Source organism: Macadamia integrifolia, chromosome 14 (genome assembly GCF_013358625.1).
Source record: "Macadamia integrifolia cultivar HAES 741 chromosome 14, SCU_Mint_v3, whole genome shotgun sequence".
Lineage (NCBI taxonomy): Eukaryota > Viridiplantae > Streptophyta > Magnoliopsida > Proteales > Proteaceae > Macadamia > Macadamia integrifolia.
In genome coordinates, this window is record NC_056570.1 from 4,104,050 (window position 1) to 4,110,154 (window position 6,105).

General features: G+C 34.0%; 1 long non-coding RNA gene across 1 annotated transcript; it reads left to right on the plus strand.

Annotated features, from left to right (window-relative positions):
* Positions 1-799: 799 nt before the first annotated feature.
* LOC122061348 lies at positions 800-4,650 on the plus strand. Its single transcript, XR_006134627.1, has 3 exons — positions 800-1,107; positions 1,275-3,103; positions 3,395-4,650. It is a non-coding gene; the product is annotated as an uncharacterized LOC122061348 (long non-coding RNA).
* The last annotated feature ends 1,455 nt before the right edge of the window (positions 4,651-6,105 follow it).

Below are 6,105 nucleotides of genomic sequence, written 5' to 3' on the forward strand. Positions count from 1 at the left end.
ATACTTATAGTTTCTGATATTCTGAATGCCAAGTATTGTTCAACATTTGACAGGGGACTTTTGTTCTTTATAGGACATTAGAATGGATATACCTTATCTTGTAAAGATTTCAGAAATTAGTCCAATGGAAGAAGAGTATGCTTCTTCTATATCCTATGCTTCTTCATCCTATGATTGCACTTTTGAATTTATAGGAATAAAAAATGCAAGGTAGAAATGATACAATTTGGTTTTCATCTTGAAGTATTATTGTGCCATTCATAATGCCCTATAGACTTTTCAAGATACCATTTTCCTCTAAACTTGTCTAGCATTGAAAATAAACTTCAGTTCCAAGAACATTGTGTCAAACAAACAACATATACTAAAGTAGAATGCACTCTAAAGTCACGATAACATTTTGATATCAATATATATACATTCACATATTTGACTTATTTGTGATCTAAGAAGTAATTTTTCTTTAACCAAAAAAAAGAAAAAAAAGAAAGAGAAAAAATATGCATTATTGATAGATGAATTGAGGATAACATTTATTATATTATTTATTTTGAACTGGACACATCTCTCTCCTTTTCTATCTCAAACTCTATCTCTCTTTCAAATCTTCTCACCCTCAACATATGGTGACACGCATTTACACGTCTAATCTTTCACTTGACTACTTTATTCTTTATTTTTTATTTAAATACCATTTTTATCTTATTATTTTTCATCTTATTTTTTCTTAATTTTTCCATATATTGGTATATTTTTCTTTAATTTTTCCTTCTTTAATTTTAAAATACAAACTCTTTCCCAAAACCCTCTTCCTTGTTCGCGCTCCTAAACCCTTTTTCCCACGATCTATTTCATCTCATCCTCATTCTGTTTCTCCCCCCGGCAGACCTAGCTATCCCATCTTGCTCTTGTTGAACCCAGCATTCTCTCTCACAGTTGCACATCTCTGTTCTTCTCCGTCTGCACCTAAAGCTTTTTGATGGAAAGAAATCAAGTCCGTTTCCGTTTGCACTTCGTCTCTATCTGAATCCCAAGCTTGATGATGGAAAGAATTCCATTGCAGGAGCGCAGGGTTGAAATCTAGGGTTTTGTACAAAGAAACTCGAGGTGCGATTAATTCTCTGGTAGCTTCTCTTTTCTTTGTAATAGAATCACAACTCTAGATCAAGACTCTGTTATTTGCCTTAGAATATGATTGGCTGCTATGATTTTTATTCAGAGAAACCTCAAATCGCTAGCCATAGTTCTGAATGCTTCTCTTTTATTTGTAATAGAATCATCCAAGAGATTCTTCTCTGAGCTGTTGCTAAATGTAGGCATCGATGAGGTGAGAGGAGGAACAACATATGAAATCAATTTCCAAACGTTGTCTATAGATCAAACCACGGGAACAAGGTTTGTGATGAGAACCCAATGCCCTATAAGAGAAAAAGAGGTTTTGCAATGAGAACCTGATGCCCTTTTTTTTGGAGATTTGGACAAAATCAATTTCCAATTGCTGTCTCTAGAACTCATCATAGATTTTTTATCTACTGGTATGTATCGGTTTGCTTGCTCTTTAATTTCTGATTATATTTTTCTGGTATGTATCTGTTTATTCGATGTATTGATTCAGAGAAAAAGTGCCCATGTAATCCACCTTTCCCACCCATCACTAATTTTCCAGGTTACTTGTGCTGAATTGCAATATTTTTTAAATGGATTTAGAGCACTTAGGTCCTATCATGAAGGAGTGATTCTGTTGACATAGAAGGCCTTCAACGGAGGAGGTTTCTGTTTTCCTTCATTTATTCTGAAGCATTTTGGTTTCTGCATTTTTTTTTTTTCTTTTTGTTGTGTGTGTTTCTTCATGTAATCTGCTATGTAATTCCACCTTTCCCACCCATCATTAATTTTCCATAGTTACTTGTGCTGAATTGCAATCTTTTTTTTTTTTTAATGGATTTAGAGCACTTAGGTCCTATCATGAAGGAGTGATTCTGTTGACAATAGAAGGCCTTCAACGGAGGAGGTTTCTATTTTCCTTCATTTATTCTGAAGCATTTTGGTTTCTGAATATTTTTTTTTTCTTCATGTATTCTGCTATATGTATATGGTGACTACTGTTGCCCTCTCTCTTCTCTTATTTTTTTATTCTGGTTTTTTTTTTGGTTTATATTATTTCAGATCTAAGAACTCTAGGACAAGTCAGATTTCCAGTTCTTGAACTCTATAGTTGATGCTCTCCTTCATAACCATATTCGGCAAGTCAGTTTATACAAATATTCATATGTTCTATTACTTAATTGTACTTTAGATTTGTTTCAAAGAGAGTCAACTTAGATGGTGTTGGGAGGATGGTCTTGAAGCACATTGAAGATTTTGTGCTTACATTTTCTGTTCCACAAGCCTTCTACACAGTTGCTTCATCATCATATTCTGTAGCCTTTGCACAAGTAGCTAAAGTAGCACATATTAAAGAACCTAGGCTTCTGAAATGTGGGTTTTTCTCTTTCATTTTTCATGTGTATATATATACACAAATGTTGCTGTTGATTGCTTTTGCTATACTTGTATGTTCCCCATTATTCTTGGACATTATTGCCAGTATGAGAAGTAAAAATGTAGTGCTCGACTAACCAAAAAATTTCTAACTCGCTTGTCTATACAATTAATTTTGTATTGTTTGCAATCAGAAGATTTTTGTACCGATCTTAAGTCATGTGATCATCCTATACATGCTATATTGAAGCTAAAAACAATGTTTAGTTTTTTCGCTAGAAAATCATGTATATTAATTATAAGAGAGAAAAAGGAACAAATATATATGGTGCATCAAAAAGACGGAGAGCAAAACAGCCCAGGCCTCTCACTAGAAGAGAAAGGAATGCACAAGCTCCACCTTCGGCATTGCCATCAGCAGAGCAAGACACCCACAAACTCCACCACCCAAAACAAGCTTAAAGAAACATCCTAGAGAAATCTAGAACGAGGATGACCAGAGGCATCCAATGCTAAATCCATCTTCACCATCGCAGACCAGGCTGTAACCGGCGAAGAGATTTCAAATCGAGCTGCTGATTTTGACAAAAAAATCCGCAACTGAGTTCGCTTCACGATAACAGTGAGTTATTTTCCACTCCACCTCTTCCAAGAAGGGCTTACAATTTAACCATCTTTGACGAGCTATCCACGGAAGTTTCCTCTTGAGAAAAAGAGTAACAACCGCAACTGAGTCACACTCTATCCATAACTGCTGAATCTCAAACAATGTTTAGTTGTTTTTCCAAGGAATTAATATTTTGTCTTCTTTGGTAGATGCTTACTATTTCTGTAATGTTTTTCATTTTGGACTGATTTATTGTTAATAATTTCTTATCGCATGAACCAATGTCAACTCACCTCCTTTCTGAAGCAATAAAAGGAATCATTGCATTAGAAATGGCTCTATGGGTGATGATAGTTGTGAACCAGGTAAATTTCTCTCTCTCTTTCTCTGCTGATATTGTTTTTATCATCATTGATCTGGAATTGATTATATTAGATTGCAACATAGGGTTTTAGGACAGTGATTCAATGAGTGTTACGATTATAATGTGAAAGGAAGACCTAAAAAATACTTTTGGTCCCTTTCTTGCCTTTTTAGCTAATTGAAAACCTCAGTATTTTAATTTTACTCCTTATCAAATCACCCTGAACATATACATTATTAGCTTTTCCCCTGCAATTTAATGTTCTGCTATGAACAGAGCAGTTCATTGAAGAGAAAAAAAGGAGAATTAAAGGATAAGTATTGCTAACACAATCAAAAGTAAAAATAAAGGGTGGAGATGGGTATCTGATCAGCGGTGGGTATGATCTTATTCAACATCAGATGTAGGTGTCCTTGATTTCCATGATCAATAACAAATGACAGTTTCTGCAAACCCCACGGTCAAATTTTACGTGGTCATATAAACTCTGATATGTGGCTTATGGTAAAATATTCATGATTATATATAGTGAAGGATGATAAGCTATCCCAATTTCTTGGAGAGCCTAGAGCTTTGAATTGAACCGCTTTGAAGTCTATTGGTATAGAAGCATAGAAGGCATGCTGATTATTTTTTCCATGTCATTTGCTAAAAAAATTGTTGGCCTTTTTTCCTCTCAATGCAAAAAAATGAATCCAATGGAACCAAATCCCAAAAATAGGAGCAAACAGTTAAAATTTGTTTTTGCGTATTACCTGGTAGGCTAATAGTTGTAGTCTTCCAAGGTTTCCACTGAATTCAAGCAATCCAGCAAAGATCCAAAACCTTAATTCCTTTCGTACTCTCTTTTCCTCCCCCCACTCCGACAACGTACCTTCTCTCCCTCTTTCTCCAATTCTGTTTTTGCGGTATAATTTTTGGTTCTTAATTTATTAAATCTATATTTTGAATGTCTGAATTTCTTTGATGAAATTAAGCAGACGAAGTCTTTCATCTTCGACTACTCCATGTGGTGATGCAGCTAGGAAGATTAAAAGTCCATAATTATCCTCCCTTGAGATAAACCAAAAGATTCCAGTTTTAACCATAAACTATCATATTGGGTCTTCTAATATCCTGTTTGATTTGTTTGAGACGTCTTGAACATGAATCAACACATTACACTTGTTAATCAATGTTGTAAATGATCAAGTTCATATGATTAATTCGAAGGATATAACTTTACGTTGATCCTTGTCTATAACTTTACGTTGTTCAATGTAGCATTACTTGGTTTCTTATAAAAATCCATTTTTGGGATGGTAGTTACAAGAAAAGATGAAGGGTTTCCATGGGTAAGAGTTTCTGGTTTAACATACATTCCTATATATGACATGATGTACAAAAAATTATTATTACTTGAGTCTGAAAATTGTACTTGATGATTCCGAATAAAATGTGTATTCTGCCTATCAATTCTGTAAAGTAGATAACTTTACATTGATCCTTTACATCTCTCTCTCTCTACCCCTTGGTTTTGCATCTCTCCCTATGGAATCTACAAAAACTTTCAATAGAGCAAAAGAGTCAAACTACAGCTTTTAAACCCGAAATTATGCTGGTTGAGTACATTGGTGTTGGAGTTGTGTTGTGTTGGAGCTGTGTTATATGTATGAAACACATATTAATCAGAACTCAATTCCCATATACCAGATTGTACATCACTTTGTCACCCAAGAACAGCAGATCCGAAGAGACAACATGAAAATGTCATGAGTCCTTGATGGCCAATTTTCTTTAGAGATCAATAAATAAATAAATAAATAAATGAAAAGCACTCTCTTCCTTCCTTATGTCTCAGGTCTGTAGTTGTCTTCCCACTGATTCAACTGGTCGTCAATGATTTTCTGACCAGTCCTCATTTCCCTTTCTGTCTCCAGCCCGAAATTTTCTTTAAATAATTACAAATTTGAAACCCAACAATGCAGGTTTTGGAGTGGAGTGCAATTATTTCTCTCTCACGAAGTATGGTGTTTTATGTTCTATATGTTAGTTGCTTTGTTGATGTTGGTGAATTTCTCTGGAGTTAAATTTCAATACATTTATTTATTGCATGTAAATGGTTTTAAAGGGGAAGATCGTTGTTATTTTGTGTTAATTATGCAAAGATCCTTCATTTTCTCTTCTATTTTGGAATCATACCTACTAAAGAATGATTGGAATAGGATGTTGAGACAACTCAGGAACTGCCATCTTTCTTAAGTGAAGCAGAGTACTTAAATCAGGAAATAGTCGTTGATATTTTAAATTACAATTCATACAGGAGAAAATTAAAATTCTTCAATAAGAAGATTATTATTGCTTTTGGAACATCAAATAAATGGATGAAACCATGAACATAGAGGAATCTGAGATAGAGGAGAGACTTTGGATAGAATAATTTATATTACACTTCCTTTTTAGCCATTTTTTTAAGTACTTGAGTCAAGGAGGGTGTGGATGCTTGTTTTATCTTTTTATTGGGGTAGGGTAGTAAATTTAATACTATTACTTATACTTTCATTTCCCTCTAATAGAAGCATTGTACTGGAAAAAATGCATAGGATTTATTAGCAACGAAATATTATATTTCAGTTTGGATTTCTTCCTCTTTCTTTGATCATAACTTTTATAA